We start from the raw sequence: 19,130 nt of genomic DNA, 5'->3' as shown, positions 1-19,130 counted from the left end.
GAATGGTTTGGTAATCTCAGTGTTGACAGGTATATGAGGACAGAGGAGAATGTGGTAAGAATAGGCCAGATTATTTGGTGTACGTGTAGGCAAAGACAAAAGGTACGTCAGATTTTAAAAACAAAATTGAAAAAGTACCTTGACATAGAACTGAATACACACAATATGCTAGAGGGCACTAAAATGACTAAGCAAGAGACCTTAATGTGTATCACAATGCAAGACCTTTAGTGATTATACTTGCATGTAAAACATAGAAATTTAGATTATAGACACTGAACAGTAGAGAGCATTAAAACGACTGACTGAGGAAGAAACAGTACTATACTGTATCACAATATAAGACCTTACCATGTAAAATCATAAATTTTTAAACGTATTATGTATTTTTCCTAACTCTACAAACCTGAGTCCCTTAATAGGAGTATGATTTCAGCGATGCTAGAAACTCGTCAGTTAAAATTTATAACGACATGTTGGTAGTCACTGGCAGTTAGCAGGGAACTCCCACCCCCTGCCAGTACATCTGTAACCCACTATAACCTTTACATATGAATTGCGAGGCAGTTGAGGAGGGAAGTGTCTAACTTGAAGAACTGTTGTTTGTATAGTTAGGAAAAATACAAATTACTTTTAAAAATTTGTGAATTGTACCTACACAGATACAAACCCCTGTCCTTTAATAGGAGACTTATTCTTAGGAGGGAGGAAATTTTTATAACCAAACTGGTTGGTTTAAACTTCTGAAAAGTTGAACACTCAGACCTGAAGAGGTGCAAAAGTGTTGACTCCAATCTGACTCCTATCGATCCGAGATGGTAATGCCGAAGTTATCCTCATAGGACACTGTCTGAAATATATGGCTCTTAAAAGTATGAATTTCCATTTTTATCCATACTCCTCCTAGTTAGGAGAACGGGGGTACTTACAATACTTCAATCTACTCTGGGTTGTTGTGGCCTGATTGGTAACGTCTCTGCCTGGTGTTTGCCAGACGGGGGTTCGAGTCACACTCAGACTCGTTAGTGCCTTTAGCGTCTGCAACCTTACCATCCTTGTGAGCTAAGGTTTGGGGGAGCCTATAGGTCTATCTGCTGAATCATCAAGAGCCATTGCCTGGCCCTCCCATGGTCCTAGCTTGGATGGAGAGGGGGCTTGGGCCCTGATTGTATAATATATATGGTGTCTCTAGGATATTGTCCTGCTTGCTAGGGCAATGTCACTGTCCCTTGCCTCTGCCATTCATGAGGGACTTTTAAACCTTTAATAGAATAATAGCTCAATATGGTAGCTTACCTGCATCGGAGTACATTCCAGAAAATGACGACACAACTGTGGTAACCCAAGGGAAGGGCAAAGAAAGATGAGAAGGGCCAGACATTCTACTCTTATCAAAAGTTGTCGCAACTGCTCTCATAGACGAGATACTTCTTGTCCTAGAGAGCTAGGTATGCAACACCAGCTGTTGTGCCCATCCCACAGGTTCTATGGGGAACATATCAAACTACTTGTGGATATATTCCCTCAAGTAGTGGGCTGTGAACGCTGACAGGTTCTTCCAAAAGGCTAGTGTCACACTAATCCCCCGACTTCGTGAGCATGTGCCTGTGTAGGCTTCTCAAAATTCCCAAGTGACAGTAAACACACACTCTTTATCGTTTCTTGAAGCCAGAGGGGGATGGTGATTTTTTGGATATTTTCTTCTTGCACCTTTGGATCATCCACAGCAGTGTTCTAGATTTTAGTAATAAACTCTGGAAAAAAGATAAATGAGATCTTTCCCCCTCTCAGAATGACTAATTTTATAAGAAATGCCACGTACGTTGCCTACTTGCTTTACCAAGGCCAAGGCAAGGAAGAACTCTGTCTTCAGAGTTAGATCTTTAACCGAATCTTGTCGTAAGGGTTCATACGGAGTACTCTCTAGGGGCCTTTGAACATGATTGCTCCTCATCAACCGGGACAGTCCCAAGGATGAGAGGTCAAGGCCTTCAGTTTAGTAACTAGGCTAAAGGCTGAGCGATAGCCTTTCACCGCTCAGACTGAAAGGAGCTTCTCTCAGAGAAGATAGACAAGAAAGTACGCAATTAGTTGAATAGAGACGCAGACTGGAGAAGTACCCTTTCTACAGCACCAATTACAGAAGATTGCAAACTTTCCCTGATATGCTGTCTAGTATACCCAGGCATCTCCTTTGCAATGTCTCACGAAAAGCCTTTCGCTCTGAGGAGATGCTGGATAGTCTCTAGTCCTAAAATGACAGGGATGTCACTGAGTGGTATTGCAGTCAGAGATAAGATTCCTTTTAATCCTTGAGTAACCGAGGCATTATAAATGGCAATGCCACTTTGCTTATATGGTAGTAGTACTACTGGCTGATAAAATTATGAATGAATTCTCCATTTTCAAAGACAAACCTCATTGTTGCAGACGTCTCCTTAGCAGTTCATATTTACTTATGTGTTTCATAAAATACAAAACTGTGTTGATAAAAAAAAAAACAAGTAAACAATCTGCAACATTAAAAATCAGTTTATAAGGGTTTTTCCTCAGAATTACATAAAATGCTTTACAGGGAAATCATATAGAATATCATCATGAATTGCCATTGGGCTCCTAAGACTGACAAGGGAGATGGAGGTAGGGAGAGAGAGGTTGGAAGGAAGGAGGTAGGGCAGAGAGAAGTTGGAAAGAAGAAGGTAAGGGGAGAGAGGTTGGAAGGAAGGAGGTAGAGGGAGAGAGATTGGAAGGAAGGAGGTAGAGGGAGAGAGATTGGAATGAAGGAGGTAGGGGGAGAGAGGTTGGAAGGAGGGAGGGGGGAAGAAAGATTGGAAGGAAGGAGGTAGGGGGGGAGAGATTGGAAGGAAGGAGGTGGGGAGAGAGATTGGTAGGAAGGAGGTAGGGAGAGAGAGATTGGAAGGAAGGAGGTAGGGGGAGAGAGATTGGAAGGAAGGAGGTAGGGGGAGAGACATTGGAAGGAAGGAGGTAGGGGGAGAGATATTGGAAGGAAGGAGGTAGGGGGAGAGATGTTGGAAGGAAGGAGGTAGGGGGAGAGATGTTGGAAGGAAGGGGTTAGGAGGAGAGAGGGTGGAAGGAAGGAGGTAGAAGACTGTTCGAACAGTATAGTGGGGACAGTGAACTACTGTACATATACTGCATATAGTCAAACTATGAATAGTTTCATTGACAATTTTTCTTATACAGTAACTCTAAAATCTTTAGAAGTTACTGCAGAATTTCCATTTCAAAAAATAGATACTGTTGCTACAGTGACTGAAAATAAATTCTGAGAAAATGCTACAAAATACATTCATTGTCGAGAGAGAGAGAGAGAGAGAGAGAGAGAGAGAGAGAGAGAGAGAGAGAGAGAGAGAGAGAGAGAGAGAGAGAGAGAGAGAGAGATTGCATTTAAATTATATGCTATTATTATACGTATAACTTTTAATTGCTTTCATAACCAGCATGAATTTGCTTACAGTTTTGTAGAAAGTACATAACTTTTTCCAAGCTATTACTATATGTATAACTTATGTGACTTTATAATCAGTATGAATTTGCTTCTAGTTATGTAGGAAAGCACGTAACTGTTTCCAAGACTGGCCTTATAAATAAGAGTGGGTAGGGGAGTCCTTTACTTGCAAGCTATGTAACCATGAAAATGGGGCCCAAAACTATGGCCTTTCTAAACTTTTGGTTAAGAGAAAAGTATTCCTTAAACTATTTTGCAAACCTCAAGAAACAATATCAACCAAAACCTTCTTAACAGTGAGCTCGAAAGAGGATAGGCTTTGGTAACGAGAGGCAACACCTGCGCTACGAGGGAGGGGCATGTCAAACTCTGCTGTTTAAAGGGAACTTGGCATTACAAATAAAACTTAATAGTCTAAGGCTGGTGGAGGCACTGGCAGGCATCAGGAAACCCCAATGATAAACACCAAAGCAGTGGGCCTAGGAAAACATCTGAAGACGATAGGCAGATTTTTTACTGCAATCAAGCCTCCTTTTAAGAATGTAGTAGCTATTAGGGATGAGCTGCATTTAGAGGTCTGTGTATGCACAGTGAGAACTTGCCTTCATTTTGTAGATATTTATTAGCAGATCCTGGCTAAAAAGGGTAAACTTGAAAAACACCATAAGCAGGCAAGATTGGATTTTGCATATCATTATGCTTGATAAAACTTTCTCTGTGGATGTGCCCTTCCTTATTCTAAAAGAATAATATCCATGCAGGTATATTAATAATAGTAATTGAAATTTGAACATATGTGCAATATTCATTGTCTTGCATGTTCATTGCTTATCATAATTATATAAAAGTAAGCTACTAACAAGCAAGCAATCAGCCTCACATGATCAGCCACTACCCCACCAGCTTTTGACCCTGTTTGGGACTGATCCCTTAGGCTGGTACAGCTGTACAGGACCTATGGCACCAAGTTTCAATCTGCACAAGATCAGGTACCAGGTGGGATACATCTTCTTCTCTCAAAAGAGATGAAAGATTGCTCAAAGTCCCATAGGACTTATTCAACTTCTTCTTTTGAAAAGAATTATCAGAGTCAGAAGTGCAGGAGGAGTACAAGGAGGATGATAACTTCACACAACAGCATATCCTTACCCACTATCACCTAGGAGTTGGTGTTCAGCTCACCTGCTCCCTGAGCAACAACGGTAACTGTAACACCAGCTCATGCTTGCTTGACTGACAAGGAAGGGACCAGTTAGCAAGTGAGTACCATAACTCCCTCTTGAAGAAAAGGGAACTACAGAACCTTTAGCGGAAGGTCTTCCCACATGATCATCTTCTTTGTTGTCTTCTTCTCAAGGAAGAGAAGTTTGATAAGGTAGTAGGTTGGCCAGGGCACCAGCCACCCACTGAGATACTACCACTAGAGTGTTATTGGGTCTTTTGACTGGCCAGACAGACTATATTGGATCCCTCTCGCTGGTTACAGCTTATTTGTCAACACATACACCAAATGGTCTGGCCTATTCTTTAGACATTCTCCTCTGTCCTCATACACCTAACAACGCTGAGATTACCAAATCATTCTTTGCTCAAGGGGTTAACTACTGCAATGTAATTGTTCAGTGGCTACTTTCCTCTAAGTAAAGGTAGAGGAGACTCTTCTAGGAGAAGGACACTCCAAAATCAAACCATTGTTCTCTAGTCTTGGGTAGTGCCATAGTTTCTATACTATGGCCTTCCACTGTATTGGATTAGAGTTCTCTTGCTTGAGGGTACACTCGGGCATGCTGTACTATCATATTTCTCTTCCTCTTGTTTTTTTGAAGTTTTTATAGTTTATATATGAAAGATCTAATTTAATTTTCTTACTGTTCTTAAAATATTCTATTTTGGTTGTTTACTGCTTCTCTTGTAGTCTGTTTATTTCCTTGTTTCCTTTCTTCACTGGGCTATTTTTCCCAGTTGGAGCCCTTGGGCTTATAGCATCTTGCTTTTCCAACTAAGATTAAAGCTTGGCTGGTAATAATAATAATAGCAATAATAATAATGGAGGGAGAAGAGATTGGTAGAGGAGGAAGAGAAGGGGCTGAATTCTCCTTTCCCTTATCAACCATTCTTCCATACAGAGGAGGCATGGTCTAGCAACTAATAATGACTGTGCTATCTTTGAGGAAGAAAATACATGAGCTTCTCCTCACAACAAAAACCACTGCAATGGGGGTTTTGTCACCAGGGGGCACGCTTCCCACCACCAGGCTATAACTACCGACACCTCGTTATAAAATCTTGACAGCCAAGTTTCTAGCTTTGCTGAAATCCTACTCCTATTAAAAGACTAGTGTTTGTATCAGTGTAGGAACAAATACAAACCCAACACTTATCACAAAAGATTGTAATAAAAGATTCAACAGTCAAGAGAGGAGTGTGATGGTGCACATGAACCTGTAGCAGGATAATATAAAAAGTGGCTACTCTGTGACAGGTAGATGGGTGGGTCTTCCTCCTTGTGGTGCCAGTCATTAACAACTACCTTATTACCAATTCAAGGGCTGTTCTAGAGAAGCTAAAAACATCTCCTTATTTTAAAGGACGAGAGGCTTGTATACATATTGGAACAAATCCGTATATCAAACCAGTATAACTGATTTGAAAATAAGATAAAATACTTTGTATTGAATTCATATTTTTGTAAAAAGAATGGTAAAATCCAACATTGGGTTTGATCTTTTTCAAGTTGTTACTACTAGACACATTATTCCATGAAATTTCATGAAGCTTTATGGCTGTCAAATAATTACTGACAACTAAATATTGTTATCATGAGCTTAATATTACATGTTCAAAAGTGCATATTCATATCAAAGAAATATCCAAAGAAGTATAGAGTACAACAAAGTAAACAATTATAACAACATCTATTAATCAACAGTACAAAAAGGTGCCTGCATGCATATGTGCAGAGCAGGAGAGTTCGGCAAAAGGTAACAATGGGCAAGCTAACTTGGCCCTAACAATCATGACACAAAAATGATGGTTTTATTTGAATTCGTAAGATGAATTCTGCAAATTTTACTAGTTACCAGTGCCGACATCCTAAATTATTTACAATAGAAAGGCAAAGCAATAAAGATAAACTGAAATTAAAGAATTGCAATACTGTACTGTACAAAATAAAATCATCAGATACATTACATGCAAAATCTGAATATTAGTTTTAAAATTTGTATAAATTAAAATACCAAATTGGATTGATAACTAACAAGTACAGAAAATCTATTTAACATGTAAGCAATGTAACTGATGCACAAGCTGCATATGCCCAACAGGCTAACTAATACTCTTATATAAAGCACAAAGTGTGCTAAAAGACTAAAAGGCAGCCGACTTCTACGAAAAACACAACAGCAATTGGGAAAAATAAAAAAACAAGATGAGAAAATAAACTTGTCCAAATTCTACTGTTTGCAAAATAAACTAAATTCTGAACAGAAAAAATAAAGAAAACTACTAAAATTACATTAAGCACAACTTGAATGTTTGTGAAACCAACCAAAGCCAACTTGTGAGGACCAACACATGCTTAAATACAAGAACACTTAATTCTTAATATACTAAATACATGCTAACTAATGGTATAAACACTCAATAATACAACTATTCTTTAGCATAAATTTTGACCCAAGCAAAAATAAAGTTAGCCACCTAAGAAGGCTAACGAAAAGTTACCCTAGTTTAATAAAACTACCCCAAACCCACTGAAAATCACAAATTTTCTGTTAACGATTTTGCAGACATTATCTGAAACCAGAATATGATATCAGGGTGAAGCTCCCAGAAAGGTTTACTTTGCTTATCTCGGATTCATGGCAGTAATTACCAGACAGAGTCGTTCCTTAACTTTGGTCTTCTCTACTCATCTTCCTTTACTATAGGAAAATAAATAAATACAAAGCTGAAACTATAACGAGGTGTAACAACCGACAGGAAATTACCTATCAGTAACAGGGAGACAACCTCCCATTTGCTGGCTCACTGATAATTCACTTAGATCGGACTGGTGATGGCAGGCAAGTTTGAGTAAAAGACTCAGGTTTGTACAGTACAGTTAAGGAAAAATACAAATTACTTTTAAAATTTGTGACTTGTTCCTTCACAAACACAAAACAATCATCCTTTATTATAGGAGACTCATCCTTAGGTGGGAGGTAATCCCATTCTCCAACTGGCTGGAAGCTAACCCTAGGACCTAGAAACTCGAGCATTTTAATTGCAGGAGGACCAATGGGTTTCACGGCCCTGGCTGTTAAGTGTAATACTCAAGCTGGGATACTCTGTGAAGTAGGCCTGGCAAGAAAAGCATTTGAAGCTGCTGCAACTTTAAGACCATCTTTTGATGTGGTTGTCTGGCAACATCAAACTCCCCTCATAAGGATTGTTGAGGAAAAGACTCTCCCTTGCTTGAGCACAGAATAGCTATGAACATTCTGGGGTTACCTGAGTGATCAAGTCCAGCTGGAGTGGTCTTTCGATGTTGTACCCAAAGGAAGGGTAAGACTGAAAGGAAAAGCAATGACAAATAATATTTCAATTTCATTCAAGTCTTATAAGTAACCTCAGCCTTCAACTCGCAGTACTGGTACTGTGAAAAGGAGACAAGGTAGGTTATACCAACCACCTGCTGAGCAGCTGCAACAGGCCCTACTGAAAAACTATCTAGAGACCTGTGGGTCACATCCTGCAGATGGTGGGTGGAGAAGGTCATTTGATGCTTCCACATCCATGCTTGGAGAACCTGTATCACAGAGATATTCCTCCTTAATATCAGAGAAGGGTTTATACATCTCACATCATCACCTCTAACTCACGATCCTTCTGCAGAAGATGAAAAGAGAGTTCGAGGAATCCCTTCACTCAACCAAAGAGAGACCATATTTCTGAAGATCCTCTTCTTGGTTCTCCCTGCACTCACAAAAAGGTGCTATAGCTGAGGTCTTGTGGTCCTAATGCGTTACAGAAAGCCCCTTAAGAGCTCTCCCAGGACACAGTAAAAGCTGGTCAGGGTCATTGGTTATGTCTCTAAGACTCATAACTTGGAAAGATATAAATCTGGAATCAGGCTCAGGCACAGAAGGGTTCTGAGTTTACACAATAAAAATTGGAACAAAGGAGAGAAAGAGAGACCTGCCTCCACCCCCTTGCATGTGTCATGTTGAAGGAGAGCCCGTGAAGCTTGCTAAAAAGTTTAGCCAAAGCTGAAAAGAGCAGAAAAACCATCTTCAGGGCGAGGTCCTTCTCCAAAGGTCATCTCAACAGTTTGTAAAGCGTTCCCCTTAAGGAACCACATTCCAGGAAGGTGCGCTCACCTGAACTGGAGAGCAAGTCTGCTCAAAAATCCTTGTAAGCATAGAAATTTCCTCTGAATAAATATCTATTTCCTTCAGTCTAAAGACTTGGCTCAATGCAGTTGGGAGTGTCCCTTACTTGATTCAGGACTCTTTGAAGTAGCATAAGTGTCAAGGGCGTCCCATGGATACTGAAATGCGTCCTCAAATGCCACTTCTGGGTCTAGATCGGGAGAGCAGTATATCAGGAGCTTTTTGTTCGGCAATGTTACGTAAAGGTCTATTGTCGGGGAACCCCACAAGTCAAGAACTCCATCAATATTGGATGACACAAAGACCACTCTAAGGTGACTACTTAGGTCTTCCTGCTCATCTTGTCTTCTACTACATTACTTTTTCCCGGGACGAAGCAGGCTGAAAGGGTAATCACGTTCTCTGCCCACTCAAGTGTCTTCACTGCCAGATGGGACAGCTGGAAACAAATGGTAATTCCTTGTATGTTGATGTAGGATACCGACAGCAAGATGGTGTTGTCGCTCATCACCACTTATCTTCCTCTATCCAGGAGCCATATATCGTGGTCAGCTTAGGTGGGCTTCCCACCCCTCTCAGAAAACGTTCGAGATGAAAGGCAACGAAAGCTGGTATACTCGTAGGACGTTTTCTTCCTACATCCAGTATCTGAGGTCCCTCCTGCATTCTTCTCCTATTCTTACAGAGAATGGATCATTGAGATGGTGTGTTATATGTTGACTTGGGCCCCCATTGAAGAGATTTAGGCATGATATGCCTCCTGGCACCAACTTCTCCAGAGACATCGTGTCCCAGGAGTTTCTGCCATTGGGAGTTGGGAGAATCATGTTTTACAGGAGGGGAAGAGCAGCCTTCCACCAACGTGAAAATCTTTCTCAGGAAGGAAAACTCTCCCCAAGATAGAGTTGATGTTTATCCCTAGATATACTATCCTTTCGAATAGGTGGCAGGACAGACTTCTCCCGATTTATTATGACCCCCAGATCCCGACAAAACGAGAGAACCCTGTCTCAGAAGAGGAGTTCCTGTTCCGATTCCACCAGAATCAACCAATCGTCCAGATAGCGGGGCAGGCGGATCCTGTTCATGTGAACTCACAAAGAGATTACATCAAAGACCCTTGTGAATATATAGGACATTTTTGACAGGCCAAAACAGAGACCCTTGAACTGAAGGGCCTCACCTGCTACCAGTACCCGGAGACACTTCTGGAGGAAGGGTGAACACTGATCTGAAAGTAAGCCCCTCTCAGATCCTTAGTCACCAATTAACTCTGAGGTCTTATTGACTACCTGGCGGTGGCTGCTGTCTCCATCTTGGTTAAGGTTTTTTGGGGAAAAAACTGACCATAGAAGCTCAAGATTGGGCCTGACAGTAGTAGGGCCACAACAAATAAGGTCAATCACTACTGTCTTGGCTTTTGGAGGTGATGTCACTGCCTCTCCAGGACCATTCACTTTTCTAATGGAGCAAAGGAATTTCAAGAAAGTGGAGTTTGGTTCCCCGTCTACGACCTCCAGAGGACTGGGAACCACTGACTTGAGGAAGGTCTCCTTTAGAGCCTTCTAACTCTGACTCAAAGTCTTCTTCAAGGTCACTAACTCCAGACTGATGAGAAGGTCCAGCTGAAGTCTCATGCTCGAAAATCCTCAGTACTTACAGCAAACGGCAAACACTCAGATCCTGAGGATGGGTTGCCTTAGGGACAGTCTTGGTATCATTGCTCTCCCTCTCTTAAAGGCATCTGCTGAGATGAGAGAGAGGTCACTAGCCGATGTCCTTGGGTCTACTAGTATACTGTAGTCTAGAGGATTTTTAATGAGTCGAGGATTGGCCTTTTTCCTCTTTGCTGGTGGGTTCTAAACTGATTTTCCCCTCTGGGAGGAGAGACGAATCCTGCCCCTGATACACCCTTAAGCACTCAGTTTAACACGAACGATGCAAGGCAAAGAGAGGGAACAAGCGGGATCCTACCTCCTCGAAACTCGCACACTTGCTTGGGAGAGTAGCTGCTACTCTTCCTCTGAAGGAGAAGGTACCTGAGGGGAAGGTTCACCTACTGTATGCATTGCGGAAGTAGGCTGTTGGTCACTTCTGGTGGCCAGGGTGAACCTCTGACAGATGTCTGGAGCACCTTGTACACACACGTTCTGCTTACTCAGAAAGTGTCTTCAAGAATTTGTCAGGAGAAGCAAGACTAAAGGGGGGCTCTTTTTCCCTCAACTTCTTTCAACTGAAGAGAAGCCCTTGCAGCGAACAGATTACAATCACTCGTGACAATCTGCAAGAGAATGCCTTGAAGAAACATATGCTCACTGATGAAGATGACATTCGTGTCTAAAACGAACAGGTGAAAGGTAAGGATCTTGATCTACAAGAGAATGCTTGTAGAGATTGGACGAGGATTATTGCCTATGATTGCAAAGCAAGCAAGATCGTAAGATCGATTGAACACTGAGTGAGATTAAAGCGAGCACTTAAAAGGAGGCGAATCCCTAGAAGCACTTTGCTTGCCCATAGAGAAGTGAGATGACAAGCACTTGGAGGAAGCATTGCGCGAGCAACAAGGCGAGGAGCATGCAGGAACAGTTCTGACAAGTGGGGCCCTACGAGATAAAACCTGGTGGTCGGAAGGTTGGCAAAGCAATGGCAAGCTTCTCAAAACACTTCTAGGGGAAGATAGTTCATGGTAAGCTTAGAAAGAGCTTGGTAGACATGCATGAACACAAGGTCAATCTGGGTCAGAGTTCTAAAAAGAGCATGTTTTGGGATGGGTCTCTTAAAGTGGTGCGTTTCCAGAAGCGCACAATAGTGATGGGTCTAAAAATACATGCGTCCAGAGGACATACTAGAAGAGAAGGTGAGTCTGGGAATTGCCTGCCTAGGAAGACACATGCCTGGGAGGAGCGCATCTATAGGGAAGGCCTGACAAGAAAAATAATCTGCAGGTGAAACTCCTGGATGGGGCCTTGGACAAGGAGCATCTGGAAGAGTGTGCTGGAGAATCTACGAGGTACAGCTATAATCTGCCTCCGATGACAGATGGTCAAGGTTGAAAAACAACCTTACTAGCATGCTCCGAAGAGCAACTCAGAGGGAGAACTCCTTCAACGGTGGTGAGGGTCAAGCATTCTCTCACTGGACCTCCTAGCTAAAAAAAGCAGAAACAGAAGGGTACTTCCATCAGGAAGGAGCACGGGAGGACCTCCCCTCCGAAGGTAGCTTGAAGGCTGCACAGGGAGTTCTGAAGACACTGGAGGTGGCTGCAGGAGGGAGTAGAAGTTCCAAAGCTGACTGGAGAGGCAATAATTGAAGGGAGTCCCTTGAGAAGGATACTTCCCTCAGAAAGGGCACCTGTGAGAAGACTCTTCTTCCAAATCCTCCAAAGGAAGACTGGAGACTATGCAGCTTTCTTGTGGAGATTGGAGGTGTCTGTAGGGAGATCTTAAAGTTCTACAATGATCTGCAGATGCAGCAAATGATGGGCGCATCCCTAGGGAAGGGCGCCTGGAATAAGACTCTTCCTCCTATGCAAAACTGGAGACTAAGCAGCTTCCCTATGGATACTGGAGGCATCTGTAGGATGATCTAGAAGTTCCACAACAACGAAAATCAGCAACTGAAGTGCGCCTCCCACGGGAAGGACGCCTAAAATCAAACTCTCCCTACAGAACCCCAAAAGGAAGGCGTGAACTCCGCAGTTTCCTTCGGAAGGTCTAGAAGATTCACAACAGTCTGGAGAATCAGCAACTGAAGGGTGCTTTCCAAGGGAAAGAGCGCCTGGGAGAAACTCGCCCTTAGAGACGTCCAAAAGAAGACTGGAGGCAACACAGCTTCTCTGAAGACCTGCGGGCGGCAGAAGGTGGTTCTAGAAGTTCCATGATGATCTAGTGAAACAGAACCAATCGAAGACTCCAAAGGTAGACTGGAGAAAATGCAGCTCCTCTAAAGATACCAGCTGTAGGAAGGTCAAGAAGTTCCAAGACAAACTGGAGAGGGACACCAGAATTGTCTAAGATCCCCCTCCAAAGAGGGAGGATCTGGCCAGGTTAAAGAACCTGGGAGCATGTTCTGAAGAGTTATTGCTCTGGAGGAGACCTACAGAAGGGCAAGGGCCTGGGAAGCAAGCTCCAAAGAGCTTATGCTCTGGAGGAGATCTCCAGAAGGGCAAGGCCCTGGGTTTGAAGCGGAAAAGGACATCCGCAGTTGCCAGCAGCACCACCTCGCAAGGGGATTATCCTCTGCAGGGGAGACAATTCTACCCTGAAGGTCCCTGGACAGAAAAGGGAAGAACAGGGAAACCCAATTAAATAAGAGCTTGGTCCATTTATTCAAATGTCTTTATTATTGAACAATGACCACGGTCAATCTGAAATGAACATAAAATGATATTTTAATTATAAAATAAATTTTTGAATATACTTACCCGGTGAATATATAATAGCTGAGCCTCCGGCAGCTCGACAGAAAAACACACAAAAACTCGCGAGCGATCGCTATGAAGGTTGCGGGTGTGCCCACTAGCGCCAACTATCGGCCAGATACCGCATATACATGTAAACAAACCCAATTTTTCTCATCCTGCTGGGTCTCTATCGGGGAGGAAGGGGGGGCCTTTAATTTATATATTCACCGGGTAAGTATATTCAAAAATTTATTTTATAATTAAAATATCATTTTTAAATATTTAACTTAGCCGGTGAATATATAATAGCTGATTCACACCCATGGTGGTGGGTAGAGACCAGAGTTAATTAAGTTTACAGCGTATATGCTTAGAGTTTTTGACAGTTATATCATAACAAAACCCAAATATATAAAGGTACCTGGTAAGGAAGTTGACTTAGACGATTACTCTGCCTTATTAGTCTGTCTTCCTCACGAAGCCCAGCGATCCTCTTAGGATGCTGAAAGACTCCCAGGAGCTGAAGTATTAAGGGCTGCAACCCATACAACAGGACCTCATCAAACCCCTAATCTGGGCGCTCTCAAGAAATGACATTTGACCACCCGCCAAATCAAAAAAGGCTGCGAAAGGCTTCTTAGCCTTCCGTACAACCCAATTAAAAAAAAAAACATTTCAAGAGCAGATTAAAAGGATATTGGAATTAAGGGAATGTAGTGGTAGAACCCTTACCCACTACTGCATTCGCTGTAACGAATGGACCCAGTGTGTAGCAGTCCTCGTAAAGAGTCTGGACATCTTTTAAGTAAAATGACGCGAATACCGATTTGCTTCTCCAAACGGTCGCGTCCATAATACTTTGCAGAGATTTATTTTGCTTAAAGGCCACGGAAGTTGCTATAGCTCTTATTTCGTGCGTCTTAACCTTAAGCAAGCATCGGTCTTTTTCATTCAAGTGAGAATGAGCCTCTCGTATTAAAAGTCTGATAAAATATGACAAAGCATTCTTTGACATAGGCAATGATGGTTTCTTAACTGAGCACCATAATGCCTCAGATCCACCTCGTAAGGACTTAGTACGAGCTAAGTACAGTGAACCCTCGCTACTTCGCGGTTCGACCATCGCGGATTCACCACTTCGCGGATTTTTTCCATAACCCATATATATACAGTAATATATATATATATATATATATATGTATGCATGTATTTATGTATATATGTAGGTATGTATATGTGTATACATATAAATATATATATATATATATATATATATATATATATATATATATATATATATATATATATATATATATATATATACACACACACATATATATATATATATATATATATATATATATATATATCTAAAGTAGGAAGATGTGATGTAGTTCTAAGGGAAAAGTATGGGAAATATGTCTGGGTAATAAGCAAAGCTCTACCTCCAGTTTGTTTCTACATTATGATCAGAGATAAATGTAAACAAAACATTGGTTGCCATTTTTTATCGTGCTTTTTAGCATGTTTAGGAAATGCATGATATAAAATCACCTTTAATATTTGTGCCTGTTTTAGTTTAGGGTACTGTAGTACATGCATTAAGTGTTCTGTACATTAAAGGGTAGTTTGTTAACAGTACTACGTACAAGGGAAGGTTTTAAAAGTCTGAATATACATGTTGAATAAATAGGTAAATATGGTGTCACTACTTCGCGGATTTTCACCTATCGCGGCCGCGACTGGAACCTATCTACCGCGATAAACGAGGGTTCACTGTAGAACTTAAGAGTTCTAACTGGACACAGCACTCTTTCAAGTTCGTTGCTTACGATCTCTGACAGGCAAGGTATATCAAAAGACTTAGGCCAAGGACGAGAAGGCAGTTCATTTTTGGCCAGGAAACCAAGTTGAAGTGAACATGTGGCTTTTTCTGTAGAAAAGCCGATGTTCTTACTGAAGGCATGAATTTCACTGACCCTTTTAGCCGAAGCCAAGCACACTAGGAAAAGCGTCTTGAGGGTGAGATCCTTCAGGGAGGCTGAATGTAATGGCTCAAACCTGTCTGACAAGAGGAACCTTAGGACCACGTCTAAGTTCCATCCAGGAGTTGCCAAACGACGTTCCTTAGAGGTCTCGAAAGACTTAAGGAGATCTTGGAGATCTTAATTGTTGGAAAGATCTAAGCCTCTATGACGAAAGACCGAAGCCAACATGCTCCTGTAGCCCTAAATCGTGGGAGCTGAGAGGGAGCGAACATTTCTCAGATGTAAAAGAAAATCTCCGATTGGGCTACAGAGGTACTGGAAGAGGACATAGATGCTGGCTTGCACCAATCTCGAAAGACTTCCCACTTCGACTGGTATACTCTGAAGGTAGAAGCTCTCCTAGCTCTCGCAATCGCACTGGCTGCCTCCTTCGATAAGCCTCGAGCTCTTGAGAGTCTCTCGATAGTCTGAAGGCAGTCAGACGAAGCGCGGGGAGGCTTTGATGAACATTCTTTACGTGGGGCTGACGTAAGAGATCTACCCTTAGAGGAAGACTTCTTGGAATGTCTACCAGCCATTGAAGTACTTCGGTGAACCACTCTCTCGCGGGCCAGAGGGTAGCAACCAACGTCAACCCTGTCCCTTCGTGAGAGGCGAACTTCTGCAGTACCTTGTTGACTATCTTGAATGGTGGGAATGCATATAAGTCCAGAAGAGACCAATCCAGTAGAAACGCGTCTATGTGGATTGCTTCTGTATCTAGGACTGGAGAGCAATAGATTGGTAATCTTTTGGTCAACGAGGAGGCAAAGAGGTCTAAGGTGGGTTGACCCCAAGTAGCCCAAAGACTCTTGCCCACGTCCTTGTGGAGGGTCCATTCCGTGGGTATCACCTGACCCCTCCGACTGAGACAGTCTGCCAAGACGTTCAAGTCCCCCTGGATGAATCTCGTCAACAGGGAGATGCCTCGATTTCTTGACCATATGAGAAGGTCCCTTGCGATCTCGAGCAGCGTGAAGGAGTGTGTGCCTCCTTGCTTGGAGATGTACGCCAAAGCTGTGGTGTTGTCTGAGTTGACCTCTACCACTTAGTTTCGAAGAAAGCTTTCGAATTTCATCAAGGCCAAGTGGACTGCTAATAGCTCCTTGCCGTTGATGTGCATGCTCTTCTGACTTGAGGTCCACAGACCCGAGCATTCCCGACCGTCCAGGGTCGCACCCCAACCCAAATCCGACGCGTCTGAGAACAACACGTGGTTTGGGTTCTTGACTGCTAGGGATAGTCCCTCTCTTAGACTGATATTGCTGTCCCACCATTTCAGGCATGCCTTTACTGGTTCGGAGACTGGGAATGATACCGTCTCTAACGTCTTGTCCTAGTTCCAGTGAGAGGCTAGATGGAACTGGAGAGGCAGAAGGTGTAGTCTCCCTAGCGAGACAAACTGCTCCAGGGATGAGAGAGTCCCTACGAGACTGTTCCAACTCCTGACTGAACAAACGTTCTCTTTTCAGCATTAGTTGGACTTCGAGCAGGGCTTGTTCTATTCGGGTGGCAGACGGAAAAGCCCGAGAAAACTGGACTGCGAATCTCCATCCCCAAATATAGAATAATCTGGGATGGGATCAGTTGGGACTTTTAGATTGACCAAAAGTCCCAACTCCCTGGCCAGACTCAACGTCCAATGTAGATCCTGCCGACAGCGAAGACTGGACGATGCTCTGAGAAGCCAGTCGTCCAAGTACAGGGAGGCTCGGATTCCCGATAGATGGAGGGATTTTGCCACATTCCTCATGAGCCTCGTAAACACGAGAGGAGCAGGACTGAGGCCAAAGCACAGGGCTCGAAACTGGTACCCCACATTCCTGTAAACAAACCTCAGAAACGGTTGGGAATCCGGGTGTATAGGAATGTGGAAGTATGCCTCCTGAAGGTCGAGAGAGACCATCCAGTCGCCTTCCATTAATGCTGTCAAGACAGCCTGGTAGACTTCATCGTGAAGTTTGTCTTGACAATGAACACATTGAGCGCACTTGCCTCTTACGTACTCCTGCAGTGAACATGGCTGCCAGATCATTGGAGCCATCCCAGAGGGACTTGTTCCTGCAGAGAACGTGGCTGTCAGATAATTGGAGCCATCCCTGATAGCCTTGTTTATGCATGACATAATTGTACAGCAAAACTTCAAACGCTCGAAAAAAACTCCTAACAGGAGATGGTCTAGCTCTGAAGTCGACCATAAAATCTTGGAGCGTCTCATGGCCAGGCGCCAGGGAGAGTCTATGAGGTTTGAGAAGTCTATCTGGGCAGAGGCAGGAACTCCCAAGCCGAGAACTTCTCCCGTGTCATATCAGACTCTCGCTCTATAAGCCAGCTTAAAAGTAGGGAAAGCAAAGGCTGTCTCCCCCAAACTCCTCCTGGTGATTAACCAGTCGCCTAGCAAACGTAAAGCTCTCTTAGAAGAGCGAGAGAGCACTAGCTTAGAAAACAACGGCTTCGAAGTAGCTAGGCCTAGTGTAAACTCTGACGTTTAGGCGAACGAGGAGCAGCAGTTACAAAAAGATCCGGACAAAGATCCTTAAAAATCAGCATGATCTATTTAAAGTCCATAGAGGGCTGAGCAGCTTTAGGCTCCTCTCCGTCTGACAGAGTCCTCAAGGGAATATCAGTAGGAGGGGGATCAGCAACTTCCTCATCTGAAGGAACCTTGTCCGACAATTGCCGAGTCTCAAGCAAGGGAGAGACCTGCCGTGGTGGCAATGCTTGACAAGCAGAGTCCACACGCAAAGGAGCAACAGTAGCAGTCAAGGACGCTATGTCATGTAACTGCTTAAAGGACTGACCAGCAACAACAACAGGTGCGGGAGGACGCTCGACGTCAACTCGAGACTGCCTTGACTGCTTAGACTGAGCAGTCAAAACAACTCTTGACTGCGGTGCTTGACGCTCAACGTCAAAACAAGTCAACTATGCTGGTTGGTGAACGTCCTGAACGTCAACAAGAGCAAGCGGCAGCGGCTGAACGTCCACAAGCGGCTGAGAGTCAACACGGGACTGCATCGAGTGAGGATCTACAAAACACGATTGACGTGACTTTGTAACGTCAATGTCAACAGGACGAGCAAAGGCTCGTTTGGGCGGCTGACGGCCAGGATCTCGATCAGCTAAGCGGCGAGGATCATCGTGAACCTGCTCAACAGAATAGTCCTCCATAAGAGAGGCAAGCTTATTCTGCATGTCTTGCCGTACAACCCATTTAGGATCAACGGGAATGGTAGCGGTAAGAGACGAGGGTAACGTCTGTGACTGCAAAACCTTGCCTACAATAAGACTCTCGGAGCCTGTGTTACGCTTTTGTTTAGGCGGCGAGCAGTCTTCCGATGACTGCATAGGGTCAGAGCTGTCCCAATGGCTACAACCAGGATGCTGGACCTGTCCTGAAAGGACTGACTTTCGCTTAAAGGGCCTCGAAACCTTGCTCCACGGTTTCTTACGCGAAAAGTCTTCGGATGACGAGGAGAAAATCGTCTCGCTCGTCTTATGGTAGGGGCGGTCTTGGTGAGACACGCCTGAAACCATAGAGAGAACGTCTGTTCGTTGATCAAGGCCTCTCGAACCCATAAGTCGTACGACATTACTTCTCCCCTGGGCTTGGGAGCTTGCAAGAGGTCTCGGACTAGGCGAACGACAGGCACGAACAGTCGAACCCTCGGTCGCAACACTGATAACACTTTGCGCAATTATCACTTTATCACTACGATTTTCTGTTTTGCACTTACTTCACTGAAATCGAATTTTTCAACAATTCACATTAGGCATGAATAAAACTGATTTCTACCTGAAGCACGCAATTCTACCCTCATCAAAAGGTTATAATTGCGAAATAAGTCGTATAA

The 19,130-nt window shown here is 43.3% G+C and overlaps 1 protein-coding gene across 2 annotated transcripts in view; it reads right to left on the bottom strand.

The window, feature by feature from the left end:
- Nucleotides 1–19,130, bottom strand: part of Plod (procollagen lysyl hydroxylase) — a 432,367-nt gene that overhangs the window by 347,153 nt on the left and 66,084 nt on the right. The gene's annotated exons all lie outside the window — the stretch shown is intronic.

This window comes from Palaemon carinicauda, chromosome 22 (assembly GCF_036898095.1).
Source record: "Palaemon carinicauda isolate YSFRI2023 chromosome 22, ASM3689809v2, whole genome shotgun sequence".
Lineage (NCBI taxonomy): Eukaryota > Metazoa > Arthropoda > Malacostraca > Decapoda > Palaemonidae > Palaemon > Palaemon carinicauda.
The sequence above is the reverse complement of the archived record's forward strand: the minus strand, read 5'-3'. Positions and strand labels throughout refer to the sequence as shown.